Raw genomic sequence first — 20,547 nt, 5'->3', positions numbered from 1 at the left:
ACCTCTCCCCTTAAATTGGGAGGGAAAATTCGAAGCTTGAGAAGGGGAAGAAGTTCTCTCCAACTTAGCTTTGATTGTGGTGACCTCCTTTCCTAAGTTTGTCATTTGGGAGGAAAGGTTGTTGATTGCATTTAGATGGTCCACCGAGTACAATGAAGATTGCTTGCTTGAAGAGTCCCTCTCCCCATCTTGCCAATCCCTATAATATGTCACCACGTCCTCAATGATGTCCACAACTTCTTCTTCGGTTTTGTTCATGATAGGGCCCCCGGCCCCTCCATCAAGGCATGACTTGCCTTGGGGACTTAAACCGCCATAGAAGATTTGGATCAATTGGTATGTGGGGATTCCGTGGTGAGGGCACTCCCTTTGATACTCTTTGAATCTCTCCCATGCTTCGTAAAGGCTTTCACTTGGCCTTTGCTTGAACCCTTGAATCAAGGCTCTTGCCTCCGCCGTCTTCCTTTGGGGGTAGAAGCGGGACAAGAAAGCCTTTGTGACATCGTCCCAAGTTCTCAAGGAGTTGGGCTTCACCTCTTTGTCTAGCCACTCCAAAGATCTTCCTATTAGAGAGAAAGGGAACAACTTGAGGCGGATGAATTCTTGAGAAACCCCATTGACTTTAATGGTGTTGCAATATTTTTCAAACTCTTTTAGATGGTTCAATGGGCTCTCATTCTTAGCCCCACTATATTGCCTTCTCTCAATCAAGGTGATCATTGCCGGCCGGATTTCGAAGTCATTTGCCGGAGTAGTAGGTGGAGCTATTCCGCTCTTAAACCTATATGCCCCGGGCACTCCAAGCTCCTTCAAGGCCATTCTAGGATTTTCACCCATGCCTTGCTCTTCTTGAATTTCTTCTTCACTTGAAGAGCTATAACCCAAGGATCTATTATCCACTCTTCTTCTTGAAAGAGTCCTCTCAATTTCCGGATCAAGGGGAACAAGGGAACGATCACGGGTTCTATGCATGCAAAACTCAAAAATAAATATTAGTAGCACGGCTACAAGTGTAGCCTAAAGAAACAAAATCTTTTTGTATTTTTTTATAAAATGAAGTAGACTCAACAACAAAAGCTAAGCACCAATAGCATTCCCCGGCAACGGCGCCATTTTGACAAGATGAAAATGCATGTCGTTTTCTACCCTTTCCCCAAGCCAAACTAAATTTGTAAACACCTAACCAACCTTATATGAATATAGGGTAAGTTAAGGGTCGGTCCCAAGGGAATGCAATGATGAAAACTAAAGTCTAAGTCAAGCTACCTCGGAGTCGAAAATGAGATATTGGTTGGTACTGAAATGAACTAGATCAAATTCAACAAATAATCAAAGGTCTAAACACTAGGGATATGGGTTCCACATGCAAAATCAATGATAATGCTAGATTAAAGCTCAATCAATTAATTCAAGTATTGCAATGGACAAACAATAGTAGCAATCAAGAGAGTTCAAATACTATCTCCTATAGGCCAATCTAGTGGTCACTATGAAAGGCAAACCAAGAAGAATCATAAGCAAACTCAATCAATTAGAGCAACCTTTAAATCAATTGGTCATGTCATTAAGAGTTGCAATGCAATCTACATTAATCTTATAGGGTGATCAATCCTAATCTAATCAATCTCATGCAAAACAATGTCAACCAATTTAATTGCAACAAATCAACCAATCAAAGAGCATCAACTAGCATTTCCATTAATCAAACATGCTTCCCCCTTTCCCTAGCAACTAATCTACTCACTAATCATGGTGAAATTCAAGAACAAATAACTAGAAATTGCATTGATCATCATTCTATATCAAAATCTAATAGAAATCAAAGTATTCAATATTATCAAACTCAAATCCAAGAAAAACAAACATCAAGCAAAAGAATCAAATAACAAGTAAGTAAAAGATGAAAGAAAGAAGAGAATCTCACTAAAATTGATGATTGAAAATGAAGAAATCCAAACTTGATTGATCAAATGTTGAGTTACAAATCCAAAACCAAGAACTTCTCTCTAACTTCTCTCTCTAAAACTAAGATAATGAAAATTATCAAAAAGTTAGATTCAAAAAAAGAAATTCAATTCTATTTATAGGCTAAGAAGAAATCGGCAGCTCCCGCGGTCTCTCTCGATAAGCCCGCGCCCGCGGAAAAATGGGTACGGAACCCTCCGCGGGCTGCCTGGGCAGCACTTGCGCCCGCGCCCGCGGCTTGATGATCCGCGCCCGCGGCGAAGTCCCCTGCTCCCAAAGGCTGATCAGGGGAGCCGCGGTCTCTCTGAGCGGAGAGACCTCTCCAAATTGCCCGCGCCCGCGGAGAGACCGCGGGGCAACCGCGGCTAGTTCCTGCCAACTTTTGGCACTTTTGAACAATAAAAGCCCGCGCCCGCGGCTTGAAGTCCCGCGGCCTGGTGGAAAACCATGGAGACCTCTCCGAGGTCTCTCCAAGGCCTCTCTAAGCCCTCTCTAGCCAAATGCTTCTTCCTTGCTTGATCATTGAGGTCCCGAATTGCATCCTTTGCCAAGGTGAATCTCACAATACCTACACAAGTAAACAAAGGAAGGAAATAAAAGGGAAAAAGAGCAAAATAAAGGAAAAACACGATAAAAACACGAGAAACATAGAGAAAGAGGAAAAAGGAGAAACTAAAGGAAAAAGGGCCAAAACTAAAAGAAGAAAGCAACAAAAAGGGAAAGAAATAACCTAAAAGACTACCTTATGAGTGCCATAAATGACACTCATCAAAGACTTTGTTCAAAACTTATTTAACATCATACTTTTTACCCACTTAATAAAACTTTTCTTAATACTTATAGTTGTTGTACTTTTTGCAACCTTTTTCGAACTTTTTCCTTCTAAACTTTGTGTAAAAATGTGCAAAATATACTAAAAATAGACAAAAATGCTTGAAAATAAGGTAAACTGCGCGAAATTCTACCGCATTCTACACCCCTTAAGGAAAACGAGTTACGTCCCCGTAACTCAACTAACCTCAAACAATTCAGGGTTCTTTTTTCTCATCTCATCCTTGGCTTCCCAAGTCTCTTGGTTTGACCACAAAACCTTTATTATCTTGACATCTTTCTTGCGTGTACTACGCACTTTACCGTCAAGGATCTTTACAGGTCTTTCTTCATAGGTTAGGCTTTGGTGTAATTCTATAGTCTCAGGTTAAAGGACATGTGACTTGTCCGGGATATACCTTCTCAATTAAGAAACATGGAACACATCGTGCACTTTTCTAATGTCCATAGGTAATACTAAGTTAAAGGCAACTTTTCCTATTCTTTGCAAATCTCATATGGTCCAACGTACTTTGGAGTCAACTTCCCTTTCTCTCAAAATCTCATGACTCCTTTCATTAGAGAAACTTTAAGTAAAACTTTATCACCAATTTGGAACTCTTCTTCTCTACGCTTTAAATCTGCGTAACCCTTTTGTCGATCCTGGGCAGCTTTGATCTTAGCTTGTATTTCTCTCACTTGCTTTGTTGTTTCTGTTGGGATTCGGTGAGTCCGACCCACCGCGGAAAGAAACCCGAGCCCAAAACGAAACTCACAATAATTATAACCATAAGCATAATTAACATAAACACAAGACTAAGTAAGAGATTATTACCTTTTTAGCGTGCTTCGCTCACTTAATTGAGCTCTTACTTCAAAAGCCCTTTAGCTCCGCTCAAACGAAGACCTCCTTCGAAGTCCACCCGCAACGCAAGCACCGAACTGGGTCTAATGCCTTGGAGTTAGCAAGGCCCAACCTCAAAACCCGAGTAATTAGTGTTCAAAGGATTTCACAATGAGATGCCTTGCACCACACGGCAGCCCCAGCCATGACACCCAAGCAGCCCTGCTGGCGCTTGGTGCTTGCCGCTGGGCACTGCTGCCTTGGCCTAGCAGCATCATCGCATGCCTGCCAGCCTAGCAAGCTTGCTTGCTGCTGGGCGTGGCGCGCCATGCGCATGCATTGCATCCCCTGCACACACGCACTACTAGCAATGCTAGCACGCTAGCGCGCTGCTAGCTAGCTAGCATTGCTGGCTTGATGTTGCTGCTGCAAGCGCATGCTAGCGATGCTTGCTAGCCATGCACCAGCAGCACTGCCAGCATTGGTGCGCTAGCACGCACTAGCTAGCCTAGGCTTGGGTTGGTGTGCTTGCTAGCCACCTAACTAGGCCTTATGCCCCTAGCACTCAGTTTGCTCGAGGCATTCCGATGCTAGGGGTATTTTGGTCATTGTGTTGATTGATTAATTATTTTCCCATCTCGTTTTTTATCATTTTTGACTCGACTTCTGACGCTCGGTTTCGACGCTTCAAGCTCGAATTTCAGACGTCTAAATATTAATTATTTGGGTGACTAATTCTTTCCTTCCGAATTAATTCGTCGCTTCGGTTCGCTAATTACTTGGGTGTGACCCAAAGGGTTCAGTCAACATTAAGTTGTAATAGCGGCCTCCACTCATGCATTCCGATCACTAGACCTCACTGAATTATTAGCTTTATAATAATCCCGAACCCTCTATCAGAATCATACACTTGTTCGAAGGACACCATTCTTTTCAGTTTCTTCTATCAATTGAGGACCTAGAATTATTGTCTCATAAATGTCACTCCAACACATTGGACTTCTACACTTCCTTCCATACAAGGCCTCAAATGGTGCCATGCCAATGCTTGCATGGATACTATTATTATAAGAGAATTCTACCAAGTCTAAGCTATCTTCCCATCCACCTTGGTAGTCTAACACACAGGATTGTAACATATCCTCTAAGGTGTTGATAGTTCTCTCATATTGCCATCCGTTGCAGGGTGAAATGTTGTACTCATCTTCTATGTCTTACCAAAGTTTTCCTTGACGCTTTTCCAGAATTTCGAAAGAAACCTGGAATCCCTATCAGAAACGATATCCTTAGGAACTCCATGTAGCCTCACAACATTCTTAATGTAAGTCCTCACAAGTTGTTCCATTTTCCAAGTCTCCTTCAATGGTATAAACACTACTGATTTGGTAAGTCTATCCACTACAACCTAGATGGTATCATTCCCATTCCTAGATTTAGGTAAGCTAGTGAAAAAATCCATCAAGATACAATTCCACTTCCAAGCCGGGATCTCGAGTGGTTGCATTATTCCCTAAGGTCTCTTATGCTCTATTTTAACTTTCTTACAAGTTAGGCACTAAGCTACAAATTTCGCTACTTCCTTCTTCATCTTGGGCCACCAATACACCTGTTTCAAGTCTTTGTAAAGTTTATCCCCTTCTGGATGTATTGAATATGGTGTATTATGTCCCTTTTCCATCAACTTTTTCTTTAACTTCTACATTTTTATGGTACACACCACCACCCTTTAAATCTAATACTTCCATCATCATGGATTTTGAAATCAGTCGCTTTCCCTTGCTTAATCTTCTCCCTTATGCGACCTAATTTCACATCCCCTACTTGATTATCCTTAATCTCATCAAATATCGTTGGTTTGATACTCAAATTATTAAGCATCCCTTCCAACGTTCCATGTGGCACTACCTAGAGGTTTAACTTAATCATTTCTCTACACAATTCGTCTGCCACAACCAAATCATTCAGTCCATGAGTTGCTTTACGACTTAGAAGCATCTATAACTACATTTGGTTTACCCTCGTGGTATTGGATATCTAGTTTATAATCATTGAAGAATACTATCCACCTACGTTGTCTCATGTTCAAGGTTGATTGTGTGAAAAGGTATTTCAACCTTCTATGGTCTGTGAATATTCTACATTTCACTCCATATAAATAGTGTCTCCATATTTTCACTGCAAACACTACAACAGGAAGTTCTAAATCATGAGTAGGGTAATTAACCTCATGTTTCTTCAATTGTCTTGATGCATATGCAATCACCCTTCCATGTTGCATCTAAACACATCCAAGCCCATTCTTAGATGCATCACTATATACATCATAAGAACCACTTCTATCAGGCAAGGTCAACACAGGTGCCGTTGTCAATGTTTTTTTCAAAGCTTGAAACTCTTCCTCAAACTTATCACACCAAATGAACTTATATTCTTTCTACATCAATGAAGTCATAGGTTTAGCTATTTTTGAGAAATCCTTCACAAATCGCCTATAATATTCTGCTAAACCTAGAAAACTTCAAATATCTGACACATTCTTAGGTGTAGGCCACTCTTTTACTCCTTCAATCTTTGCAGGATCTACCTCTACTCCATCTTTAGATATAAATTGTCCCTTAAATGCTACCTGGTCCATCAAAAACTCACACTTTGAGAATTTGACATACAACTAGTTTGTCCTTAAAGTAGCTAATACCGACCTTAGATGTTGTACGTGGTCCTTTTTGTTTTTGGAATAAACATAAATATCATCAATAAACACTACTACAAATTTGTCTAAGAATGGTTGAAACACTCGATTCAACAAGTCCATAAAAATTGCAGACACATTCGTCAACCCAAAAGGCATTACTGTAAACTCATAGTGCCCATATCTTATCCTAAATGTCGTTTTCGGAATGTCCTCTTCCGCAATTCGTAGTTGATGATACCCTGATCTTAGATTAATCTTAGAAAATATTGCCGCACCTTTTAGTTGGTAAAACAAGTCATCTATCCTAGGCAAAGGGTATTTGTTCTTGATGGTTACTGTTCAACTCCGGATAATCGATACATAGCCTCATGCTACCATCTTTCTTCTTCACAAACAAGTCATCTATCCTTGGCTTGTTGCTTGCTGCTAGGTGTGGCGCGCCATGTGCATGCATCGCAGCCCCTGCGCGCCAGCACGCACGCACTGCTACCTAGGTAGCATTGCTGGCTTGATGATGCTGCTGCTAGCGCATTCTAGCGATGCAGCAGCAGCACTGCCAGCATTGGTGCGCTAGCACGCACCAGACAGCCTAGGCTCGGCTTGGTGTGCTTGCTAGCCACCTAGCTAGGCCTTATGCCCCTAGCATTTAGTTTGCTCGAGGCATTCCGATGCTAGGGGTATTTTGGTCATATGTTGATTGATTAATTATTTTCTCGTCTCGTCTTTTTATCATTTTGACTCGACTTCCGACAATCGGTTTTGACGCTCCAAGCTCGAATTTCCGACGTCTAAATATTAATTACTCGGGCGACTCATTAATTCCTTCCGAATTAATTCGTCGCTTCGGTTCGCTAATTGCTTGGGTGTGACCCGAAGAGTTCAGTCAAGATTAAGCTGTAATATTAATTATACATTAATATTACTAATCAAAAGAGGCCTCCACCCATGCATTCCGATCACTTGACCACACTGAATAATTAGCTCTCTCATAATTCTGAACCCTCTATCAGAATAATACACTTGTTCGAAGGACACCATTCCTTTCAATCTCCCACTTGTCCTTCCGGACAAGTGCGCATTTAGTGTATAGCCTTTTTCCTATGTCACTTAATGTCTCTTCATGAACTATAAGGTAAGATTTATTCGTGATCCTTGTCAAGAAGTGTTTCTCGATCTCAAGTCCGACTGTCAATAAACAGATGATGTCTAAAATCCATCCGAGCACGGCCATGCATTTTACAGTCTCGCTCTTCGAGAGACCTTGTAAACAACAAAAACATCTTCCCTATTTTTAGTACGGGGACATTCCTAGTCTTGTAATGTAGCTTCTCTTGCTGAGAGGACCTAGTCGCCCGAGTGTTGCCGTTATAATCCCCTATTACGGCAAACGTTTGACAACATCAAAGCGGAGTAGTACTTAAACAAGATAACTCACAATACTCAAGGTCGAGGAAATAGGTTTCGATAGCCATAATCAGAAGTATACTTATGAAAATTTTTAGTCTCTTAAAGTATTCTCATAGTCGATCCAGTATGGTTTTAAACCAATACCTGTGCAAATGATTTATGACGAACATGTCCTTGTAGCACAAAAAACGATGCTATAAATCAAACTACACACTAATCTCAAATGGTCATTAATCGTCCATCGTATAAAGACCTCGATTAGGGATAATTTTCGATTATAATATTAAATGTTCACTTAATAGGTGTATCCTTACCAAGACTGGTCTTGATACCCTATTTTGAATATTCTCATAATCGAATAGACTCATTATTTAATCCTAAACCGCAATTAAATAGAAAACGGAGTGATAAAATATTGCATGAAATTTATATTACTCCAAAACTTGAATGGTTTTTCTTAGTGTCTTACATTAAAATGTTCAAATTTAACTAAAACACTAAATAGAGAAATCAAAGCCAGTCTCCAACATGCTTGATTCTCATTGCCTCAACGTGCTTGTTGAGCTTCACTTAAGGCAAAGGTTTAGTAACTGGATCGGCTACATTGTCATCCGTTCCAACTTTGCAAATTCTGATTTCACCTTCTGATTTCCATTCCCGAATCATGTGAAACCGCCGCTTGACATGTTTGACCTTTTGATGTTCCCTTGGCTCTCATGCCTGAGCAATAGCTCCATTGTTGTCACAATAGAGGGCTATTGGACCCTTGATTGAGGGTACAACATAAAGTTCACCAATGAACTTACGAATCCAAACAGCCTCCTTAGCCACTTCAGCAGCTGCCAAGTATTCGGCTGCAGTTGTAGAATCTGCAGTTGTGCTCTGCTTGGCACTCTTCCAACTAAACGCTCCTCCATTTAGATAGAACACATATCCAGATTACGATTTGAAATCGTCTCTTTCAGTCTGGAATCCCACGTCGGTATAACCTTCAACAACTAATTCCTCTGAGCCACCATACATCAGGAATTTTTTCTTGTTCCGTTTCAGGTACTTTAGGATATTCTTGGCTGCAGTCCAATGGCCTCTCCTGGATCTGATTGGTAACAGCTCGTAGCACTCAAGGCATACGATACATCTGGCCTAGTACATATCATGGCATACATGATCGATCCAATAAGCGAAGCATATGGAATTTGATTTATCCTTACCCGCTCAACAGGTGTCTATGGACACTACTTCTTGCTTAGGGTTATGCCATGTGACATAGGCAAGTGACCTCTCCTAGCCTCCTTCATCCCAAATCGAGCCAGTACCTTATTAATATAAGTACTTGGGCTCAATCCAATCATCCTTTTTCGATCTATCCCTATAGATCTTGATGCCTAGTATGTATTAAGCCTTTCCCAAGTCTTTCATTGAGAAACACTTTCTAAGCCAGGCCTTTACAGACTCTAACAACGGAATGCTCTTTCCAATAAGCAATATGTCATCGGCATATAAGACTAAGAAGGCGATGTCACTCCCACTGACCTTCTTGTAAACACAAGATTCATCTGGATTATTGATAAAACCAAATTTACTAATGGCTTCATCGAATCGCAGATTCCAACTCCTGCTTACTTACTTTATCCCATAAATGAACTTATTAAGCTTACAAACTTTCCCAACATTGTTTTGGTTGACAAAACCTTTAGGCTGTGTCATATACACATTTTCTTCCAAAATACCATTGAGAAAGGCATTTTTAACGTCCATCTGCCATATTTCATAATTGTAATATGCAACAATTGCTAGGAGGATCCAAAAGGATTTAAGCATTGCGACTGGAGAAAAGGTTTCATCGTAGTCAATACGATGAAGTTGCATGTAACCTTTTGCTACCAATCTAGCTTTGTAAATGAATACATTTCCATCTTTGTCGGTTTTCAACTTGAAAATCCACTTACATCCGATAGGTGTGTAACCTTCGGGTAAGTCAACCAAGTCCCAGACTTGATTTTCAAACATGGAATCCATTTCAGATCTCATGGCCTCTTGCCATTTAGCAGAGTCGGTGCTTGCCATCGCTTTCTGGTAGGTTTCCGGTTCATCTCCATCCATAATCAGGATGTCCTAATTCTCGGTTAATACTAAACCAAGATATCTATCAGGTTGACATCTCGGCCTCTGAGACCTACGTAGGGTAATGGACTGAGCATTTGCATTGTCGGTTTGACTTTGCACATTTTGATCATCAAATGCTGTTTAAGCACTTTGACCGTCATTGTAATTTTGATGCTCATCCTCACGAACTTCGTCGAGTTCGATTTTCCTCCCATTTGTCATTTTGGAAAGGTGCTCCTTCTCCAAAAAGATACCATCACGAGCAACAAACACTTTGTTCTCTGATTTGTTGTAGAAGTAATACCCTTTGGTTTCTTTTGGGTAACCCACAAAATCTACCTTGTCAGATTTGGGATGAAGTTTGTCAGAAATCAATTTCTTGACATATGCTTTGCATCCCCATATCTTTAGAAAAGACAACCTAGGAGGTTTCTTCGTCCATAACTCGTATGGAGTCCTTTCCCCAGCTTTTGATGGAGCACAGTTTAGTGTTAGTGCCGCAGTTAGAAGTGTGTATCCCTAGAAAGAGATAGGAAGATCACTAAGACCCATTGTTGATCGTACCATGTCTAAGAAGGTTAGATTTCTCCTTTCGGATACTCCGTTCCATTGTAGAGTTCCTAGAGGTGTCAAGTTTGAAAGTATACCCTTTTCTTTCAGATGGTCATCGAATTCTTGGCTCAAGTATTCACCACCTCGATCAAATCGAATGGGCTTTGATTTTCTTGCCAAGCTGATTCTCAACTTCACTCTGAAATTCTTTGAACTTTTCAAACGATTTAGATTTGTGCGACATGAGGTTGACATAGCCATATCTACTATAGTCGTCTGTTAAGGTGATAAAATATCGATGTCCGTTTCTTTTGGCGAAGGTCATTGGTCCACATACATCGGTGTGTATTAGACCTAATAAGTCTCTCGCTCTTTCTACCAACTTGGAGAATGGCTGCTTAATCATCTTGCCTAATTAACATCCTTCGGAATTCTCAAACGATTTTAAATCGAAAGAGTGAAGAACACCTTCATGTAGAAGTTTCTTGATGCGTTTGATGTTAATGTGGCCAAGACGACATGCCACAAGTAAGTTTGATTCGACTCCATGGTCTTAGCCCTTTAGGTATTATTATAAACAATTTTGTCTAAACACACAAATGTGTCATTCCATAAATATAAACAATACATAAAACAAAAGTCTTATGATCAAAGTCAACATGACGTCCAACGCCAAAAGATCAAAGTATGATAGATAAAACTAAACAAGTTTTAACTCTAAACAAAAACATGAGATTATAAGTTTTCTTTGGATAGATTATCATCATCTTCCACTTGTGTACTCATATCCACTTGAAAAGCTCCGCTCACTTTATTCCTGAAATAGGAGCACATAGTGAGTTAATTTTCCGGTATCTAATACCTTGTAAATTGCTTATATTCAAGTGTAAAGGTGATACCTGAGATTGAGGCTGCTTTTCCTCTTGCCTCATCTTCCAGATACTCGCTACAATCTCTCTTGTAGTGACCTTTTTTACTACAATAGAAGCAGCGCATCTTTGCCTTGTTCTTGAACTCCTTCCTCTTAGGCCTCAAAGCAAACTTAGCCGCCTTGAAAGAATAGGTCTTCTAGAGCCATTGGATAACTTCCTCTAAGGACAGTTTGTTCCGTTTGGCGGTAAGTCGCATCTTTAATGCCACATAGCCCGAGTGGAGTGAGCTCAGAAGCATGTGAGCCGCTTGCTCATCCTTCACCGGTTTGCCAATTAGCTCCAAGTGGGTGAATAACCTTGTCATCTTAAGCACATGGGCTTGAAGTGGCATCCCGGGTCTAAGTCTTGTACTATAGACCCTAGCCCGTACTTCTTGCCTCTCTTTGGTGAGACACACTTCTTGCGGTGGCTTGATCCTCATTTTAGAAAGTGACCTAGTCACCTCCTCCACAAGACCATCGTAGTTGCCTCTGACGCTCTTCGTGACCCTCAAATTGACTACATCCTCTAGAGCTTCGAGGAGCATATCCGGAAAATAGTTGGAGAATATCCCCTTCCATTGTTCCGGAATGGAGTTTTCCATGAGTCGCGAGATTCTCTTGCAATCATAACTCCACTCCTCATGAGCCTCATCGCTCATAACCCCTTTTGAGTAGAAACTCGAGATGGATGTATCCAGAATATGCTCTAGGTAGGAATTTCGGAGAGTCCTTCGGAGTTCTTCTTCCCATTCCTTAAAGTTCACCAAATTAAAGCAAAATGGTAACTTTTCAGGAAGTTCTGGGCACATTAGATTGTTGTTGATAGTTGAAGACATGATTCTACAATTGAAACAATTTGAAATGAAAAACCATTCATAATACTTAAATAAGATTAAAATCATGCATTTTAATCAAACTTATTTAAACGTCTTATTCACACATTAAAATTATCCCCATTTTGGTGAGAATAAGTCGATTCCAAGACCCAAAGAAACAAAGAGTGGTTAAGAATGCTTTGGCTTGTCTTAACACACAATCTCCTAAGGTAAGCAACACTTTGCAAATGGCTCCAAGCCACTCTTGGTTGAATAAATCGTCGCATCTAATGCTCTCTCAACAATTCATCCACTTTGCCACGACATGTTAGGACTCCATCACTCATATCGTTGAGTATAACCAAAACCAACTTGCATACCCGGTATGCCTTATGAATCCTAGGGAGTAATAGTGATGCCTCGCTTTGGCGTAGACCAAACTTGCTCCCCACTCCCTCTCTAAAAACCGGCCAACATATCACCCTACTCCCCTCTCACCTTGCGACACATGGCAGCCCCAACCATGACACCCAAGCAGCCCTGCTGGCGCTTGGTGCTTGCAGCTGGGCACTGCTGCCTTGGCCTAGCAGCACCATCGCATGCATGCCAGCCTATTTAGCTTGCTTGTTGCTTGCTACTGGGGGGTGGCGCGCCATGCGCATACATTGCAGCCCCTGCACACACGCACCACTAGCAATGCTAGCACGCTAGCGCGCTGCTAGCTAGCTAGCATTGCTGGCTTGATGTTGCTGCTGCGAGCGCATGCTAGAGATGCTTGCTTGCCATGCACCAACAGCACTGCCAGCGTCGGTGCGCTAGCACGCACCAGCCAGCCTAGGCTCGGGTTGGTGCGCTTGCTAGCCACCAAGTTAGGCCTTATGCCCCTAGCACTCAATTTGGTCGAGGCATTCCGATGCTAGGAGTATTTTGGTCATTGTGTAGATTAATTAATTTTTTTCTCGTCTCCGTTTTTTATCATTTTTGACTGGACTTCTGACGCTCGATTTTGATGCTTCAAGCTCGAATTTCAGACGTCTAAATATTAATTATTTGGGCGACTCATTATTTCCTTCCGAATTAATTCGTCGCTTCGGTTCGCTAATTGTTTGGGTGTGACTCGAAGGGTTCACTCAAGATTAAGCTGTAATAACGGCCTTCACCCATGCATTCCGATCACTTGACCTCACTGAATTATTGGTTTTTTTAATAATTCCGAACCCTCTATCCGAATGATACACTTGTTCGAAGGACACCATTCTTTTCTATTTCTTCTATCAATTGAGGACCTAGAATTATTGTCTCACAAATGTCACTCCAAAACAGTGGACTTCTACACTTCCTTCCATACAAGGCCTCAAATGGTGCCATGCAAATGCTTGCATGGTAACTATTATTATAAGAGAATTCTACCAAGTCTAAGCTATCTTCCCATCCACCTTGGTAGTCTAACACACAGGATAGTAACATATCCTCTAAGGTGTTGATAGTTCTCTCATATTGCCATCCGTTGCAAGGTAAAATGTTATACTCATCTTCTATGTCTTACCAAAGTTTTCCTTTATGCTTTTCCAGAATTTCGAAAGAAACCTGGAATCACTATCAGAAACGATATCCTTAGGAACTCCATGTAGCCTCACAACATTCTTAATGTAAGTCATCACAAGTTATTCCATTTTCCAAGTCTCCTTCATTGGTATAAACACTACTGATTTGGTAAGTCTATCCACTACAACCTAGATGGTATCATTCCCATTCCCAGATTTAGGTAAGCTAGTGACAAAATCCATCTAGATACAATTCTACTTCCAAGCCGAGATCTCGAGTGGTTGCATTATTCCCTGAGTTCTCTTATGCTCTATTTTAACTTTCTTACAAGTTAGGCACTAAGCTACAAATTTTGCTACTTCCTTCTTCGTCTTGGGCCACCAATACACCTGTTTCAAGTCTTTGTAAAGTTTATCCCCTTCTGGATGTATTGAATATGGTGTATTATGTCCCTTTTCCATCAACTTTTTCTTTAACTTCTACATTTTTATGGTACACACCACCACCCTTTAAATCTAATACTTCCATCATCATGGATTTTGAAATCAGTCGCTTTCCCGTGCTTAATCTTCTCCCTTATGCGACCTAATTTCACATCCCCTACTTGATTATCCTTAATCTCATCAAATATCGTTGGTTTGATACTCAAATTATTAAGCATCCCTTCCAACGTTCCATGTGGCACTACCTTAAGGTATAACTTAATCATTTCTCTACACAGTTTGTCTGCCACAACCAACTCACTCAGTCCATGAGTTGCTTTGCGACTTAGAAGCATCTACAACTACATTTGCTTTACCCTCGTGGTATTGGATATCTAGTTTATAATCATTGAAGAATTCTAACCACCTACGTTGTCTCATGTTCAAGGTTGATTGTGTGAAAAGGTATTTCAAGCTTCTATGGTCTGTGAATATTCTTTATTTCACTCAATATAAATAGTGTCTCCATATTTTCACTGCATACACTACAGCAGGAAGTTCTAAATCATGACTAGGGTAATTAACCTCATGTTTCTTCAATTATCTTGATGCATATGCAATCACCCTTCCATGTTGCATCCAAACACATCCGAGCCCATTCTTAGATGCATCACTAAGAACCACTTATATCAGGCAAGGTCAACACAGGTGCTGTTGTTAAAGTTTTTTTCAAAGCTTGAAACTCTTCCTCACACTTATCACACCAAATGAACTTATATTCTTTCTTCATCAATGAAGTCATAGGTTTAGCTATTTTCGAGAAATACTTCACAAATCGCCTATAATATCTTGCTAAACCTAGAAAACTTCAAATATCCGACACATTCTTAGGTGTAGGCCACTCTTTTACTCCTTCAATCTTTGCAGGATCTACCTCTACTCCATCTTTGGATATAAATTGTCCCTTAAATGCTACCTGGTCTAACCTAGAAAACTTCAAATATCCGACACATACAACTAGTTTGTCCTTATAGTAGCTAAAGGCATTATTGTAAACTCATAGTGCCCATATCTTATCCTAAATGCCGTTTTCAGAATGTCCTCTTCCGCAATTCGCAGTTGATGATACCCTGATCTTAGATCAATCTTAGAAAATATTGCCGCACCTTTTAGTTGGCCAAACAAGTCATCTATCCTGGGCAAAGGGTATTTGTTCTTGATGGTTACTGTTCAACTCCCGATAATCGATGCATAGCCTCATGCTACCATCTTTTTCTTCACAAACAATACAGGTGTTCCCCATGGTGATGTACTTGGACGAATATATCCTTTTTCCAACAAATCTTGTAGTTGGTTCTTCAGTTTATTCATCTGCGCAGGTGCCTTCCTGTATGGTGCCTTAAACATAGGTGTTTTCCAGGAACTAAGTCGATGGTAAAGTCTATAGTTCTCTTGGGTGGCATCCCCGGGATATCTTCTGAAAACACATCTAAATACTCCTTTACCACCTCAATATCCTCAAGTTTAGACGGTTCTTCATATTCCAAGTTTCTTACACTATAGAAAAAGATTGGGTTACCCTTCTTCATTAACTTTGCCAGTTTTAACACAAAAATGATCTTAGTAGGTTTAGGTTTACCATGTCTCGAATGAGTTACGAGCTCACCCTGAGTCATTTTCAAATGGATTTTCTTTGACTGACATCATATTTTAGCATTATAGCGACATAACCAATCCATTGCAAAATTAAGTCAAGGTCTCATAATTCAAATTCAATCAGGTTTGATAAGAATTCCCTATTCTTAGTATTTATAGGCATATCTTTATAGACCCTAGTACAATGAACTACACCCTTAGTTGGAAGTTCTATAGGAATATCTATGTCATCTACAGATTTCAGACAATTTGATAGTTTTGGAAGTATAGCTTTTGAAATGAAAGAGTATATTGCACCAGAATCAAACAACACTTTAACAGGAATGAAGTTTCTAGAAAATGTACCACTGATAACATTTTTCGCCGCCTCGTCCTCTTGCGAACCCATCACATTAAGCTTTCCTTGTGTTTCACCCTTAACTTGTGTGCTACGTTCATTGGAGTTCTTATTCCCATTGTGAAACTGTGCTCCCTTGTGCATCTGATTCCTGTAGTTTCCCCGATCACCTTTCTGTTGATACCAATTTTGTCCATTACCCCCTAGATTGATTGTTTCCCTAGTTTCCCTTGTTCTTAGAAAAACACCCATATGCCCTATGCCCTTGCTTGTTGCACAGGTTACAAGTGACCAGGTTACCCTCACAATCTTTCCTTGGGTGGTTTTTGGAACATCTCTTACAGTAATATACTCTTTGGTTAAAATCTCTATGTTGGTTCCTATTTCCCTTAGGAAAATTTTGCCCACCTTGGTTGTTCCTATTATTCTAGAAGTTATTACCTTGGTGGTTGTTTTGGGTGTTTTTTGGTCTCTCGAGAGTGTTACGTCACCAAGACTGGTTCGGCGCGATCTGTACTTGCAAAACACGGAGACTCCAGGTGGTAGGAGCTTCGCCTCCGACGATCAAGTTAGTATTGGTCGTAGAAGATGAAAAGGTGCGAAAAAGGTAAAGATGAGATCTTCTCGGATTCCGAGATCAAGTGTTTTTCTCTGATGTGAGAGAATGTAGGGTTATTGTAATAATTGAAGGTGTCCCCAAAAAGGGGGAAATCTCCCTATTTATAGGGTTATTGGAAAATGTGCCCTTCATTAGGTCAGGATGACCTAATGGGCTGCGCCGTTTTGCGGCGTTCTTGGGAATTGGGCCTTGAAGGCCGCCATTCTATTTGTTATCTGAGGCTTACACGTGTTATCTGAGGAGTAGTCCACGTTGGACCTACCCAAGATTGACACGTATCCTTCTCTGATTGGTGCACGTGTCTAGGGTATTTTTACCCTAAACATTTTCCCCACACAGGGGTGACGTGGCAGGCCACGTGGCACCTGTGATAGATGTCACTTGCTGATTAGCTAGTGGTTATTACTGTTTACTTTGAGGGAAATTACGGGGGTGCCCCCGTTTTAACCTTATATAAATAGCAACTTACCCCCTTCTTCTCTCTCATCTTTGACTTCTTAAAAAATCTAGAAAGAGAAAAAGAGAGAATTTTCTAGAAAGAGACACTCTGTTACCACCTGTAGCCGATTTCCAGAAATTTTCCGTCTGCAATTCGCGTGAACACAGCCGGACATCATTTTAAACAATTTTTTAAAGGTAACCTTCTCACCCCCTCTTAGCTCTTTCAAGCTTTTTTCGTTTGTATATAGTTTTTCAAATTAAATGTATTCACCGTCAACACACACGGCACAGCCTAGGACAATAGTCAGTCGGTCTCCTGGTACGGTAGAGTCTAGGACTGGGGGTGCCGACTTTGAATGCATGGACCTGCTTTGCTCATCCCCGAATCCCACCGTCTCTGTGCCTGTGCAGGCTGCTGAGGCTGCTGCGACGACGAGCCAACTTCGTACGTCCCACCACCGGCGAAAGGAGCCGATGTCACGCCTCCCTGGCCAGTCGGCCTCCCTAATGCACCCTCAAAAGAAGAACCGGAACCCTCCACTACCATAGTCTGATCCGACTCCGCTTGACCACCCTGGTTCCCGGTCAAAGTACGACGACACCTTGAGCCAGACCCGAATCCCTCCCTCCGATCCTCGGGTCTCGTACGAGTACGTGACGGAGGAATGGACTGAAATAGAAAAATAAGCCGAGTCAAATACAAGATAAATAAGTAAAGCAAATAAAATAAAGGTCGAAGAGAAATACCTCAATGCCATCACTCCCACGACGACAGCTAGCTTGGTGACTCAACGTCATGAGCTGATAACAGAAGGCGTCCATGCCTCTCGCCATCCTCGTCATCACCTCGCGGGAAAACTGCCAAGCAATAAAGTCAGGAACAATCAAAGGACATGCATTCGAACAAAATAATGATGGATGGCTCACCCATGTTTGGTGACGAGGTATCAACCTCTCCACAAAGCGCCACTCCTCAGGGGCCAGAGGAATCTTCTCCTCAACCTAGCCAAAAGACCCCTGATAAGTAATGGACACTGGTGAAGGTGCAAACTCCGCAGCCGCCGCCGCCGCAGCCTACAAGAATAAAATCTAAGTAATTAAAATTTGCTGGGGGCTACCAAAAGAACAAATCAAATGATGCGAAAAATTCCTCCGCCTCTTCTGACGTGCAAGGTGGTGGAGTCAACCGTAGCAAAAGTCTATCACCATAACTCCGGTTCGGATGGCTATGACGCTGCCACTCCGTACCAGCCGGCGACCTACCCATATAAACTCTCAAGTCTGCCTGGACCATCATATGCCGTGGAGGACGGGTAGGAACAATGAAAGACTCCGAAGAGTGCTGAATCGCAACTTTCTCACTCAGGTACACCACAGCATCATACGTCCCCTAGAAGTAGCGCCGCTGAGCTGTGTACTAGACAGCCAGCGCAGGCACGTCAAAATCAGCCCATGGACGGAAGTTAAACTTAGGTCCCTGCAAAACGAACACTCATGAGTTGGAATTCCTACTAAGAGTAAAATAAAATGACGAGCAATACATACCGAGAGAAGTAACTATCGAACACGGGTAGTAGCAGTCTGGTCGGTATAACAGCCACCCCAACTAGCAGTAACAGGGAGCCCTCGAGGTGAAGGCCTAGCTGGCACCAAAGATGGTATATACTCGTAGAACCACACGTGTAACAACAGGAAAGGGTTGGAAAAATCTAACATCAAAAGTAAACTGTTGTTGGAAAGAATAGAATATACCTCTACGATCCTCTAGAAGCTAGAAAGTGTGACCTCCTCGTCAAAGTTGCGATGACGACATGTGAGTCGCAATCCCAGCAGGAAGTCAGCATAGGTTAAGCTGGCCCAGTCAAAAGTCCCGACCGCTCGAAGGTTGCGAAGTGCAGGCAAATAGTAGAGCAACACTCGGCTACCCTTTGCAGGAGAGAAGGACCCTGAGAGAAGAATCAAAACGAAGATGCGCAACTGTTGCTCCAAGGTGGTCGCATCATCTCGAAAAGCCTCCACTAGCAAAGTCCGATGAATGGATCGGCTACTCATTTGTAACAGCCGAGACTCGTCGCGGGCCCGAATGGCGATAGGACCTAGTAGCTCCTCTACGTCAGCACAAAAAAGGGTAGTATCGCTACCAAAAGGAACTGCAGCTGACCGGAATTCTAATCCGGTGATGACAAAGAAGTCAAGAGGAGTGACATTCATCTCACCCCAAGGAAAGTGGAACGTGTTGGTGGTATGCCAGAAGAACTCCACCAAAGCTCGAACAAAGAAACAACTCGACTTCAAAGAATAGAGAGCCCGAGTAGCCTGTAGCAAAGAGGTCAAACCACAAGACTCCTACAACGCAAGCAAATCCGCGTTGTAGCGAAAGTGAGAATCATACAGCTGTCCAATAGTGTCGTTGCCCGAACCGTGGCAACAAACTCGCCCGTTAGTCATCATGAGCCGAACACGCTCTGAGATATGAAACCAGCGCGCGAAGAACAAAGTACGCCCATCCCACTCAGGGAACTCTCCTAGGCTAGTGGAAGTCCCCTCGCCGGAGTCGACGGGCTTGTCCTCTCGATGAGCCCCATGAGAGTGTGAGCCAGAACCACGTCATCGAGACATGCTAATTATACAAGCAAACAGTAAATGAAAGGTTCTATAGTATCTAAGGTTCGCCTAGCCGCATGATGCTATGTTCCTAAAAAACAGAGTATGTAGTACTAAAACAGAGCATGTTTTTTATTCAAGAAAAAATAGCAATCAAACAATTTCTTGCAATACTACGACAAATAATGTGACATATTAAGCATGAATAGCTAGCAAAAACACGAAGAACAAGCCACATTGTGCTCACGAACTCAAAGTGCCCAACAATGGAAAATCGTTCGTTTCCTCACCAAATTTAGTCAAACAAGTCTCAAAACACTCCTAAGATGATACACAAACATAAACAAGCAATTTCATGGCAAGAAATTTGCTAAACAAAGCAAAATAAGCAAGATAAGTTTCAGATTTTTTAAAAAATCCGCAAATGAACACATACGAAAATCTTCAAAATTAAGAGGAGTTTGAGCTAAACATACATAAATCGGCAAACTAGATATCGAGAGCTTCGATTTGTAACAAATTCGAGCGAATTTGGTTGAGAAACGAGCAAGAACGAACGATTTGAAGTTTGGGGCGAAAACCGAACAAGAAATGAGCAGCAGCCGAAATGAGGAAGGAAAAGGGGTTTTATTCCGAAAAACGCGATTCCATCGCGCGGCGATGAAACCTTCACGCCGCGACAAAGCTATCGCGCTGCGACAAGCCTGGTGCGACGCGATGACCCGTGGCAGCGTGCGCTAGCTCTCCTTTATTCAGCGATGCAATTCCTAGGCCCCGTAATGCTTATGTGGACCTTATTCAGCAAATTGGGTTCCTTGG

At 41.8% G+C, this 20,547-nt stretch overlaps 1 pseudogene; it reads left to right on the top strand.

Moving 5' to 3' along the window:
* Positions 1 to 346: 346 nt before the first annotated feature.
* LOC145590353 (small nucleolar RNA R71) lies at positions 347 to 445 on the top strand (annotated as a pseudogene).
* Positions 446 to 20,547: the final 20,102 nt, after the last annotated feature.

Source organism: Chenopodium album, chromosome 17 (assembly GCF_948465745.1).
Source record: "Chenopodium album chromosome 17, dcCheAlbu1.1, whole genome shotgun sequence".
Classification (NCBI taxonomy): domain Eukaryota; kingdom Viridiplantae; phylum Streptophyta; class Magnoliopsida; order Caryophyllales; family Amaranthaceae; genus Chenopodium; species Chenopodium album.
This window is presented reverse-complemented; position numbering and strand designations above follow the sequence as displayed.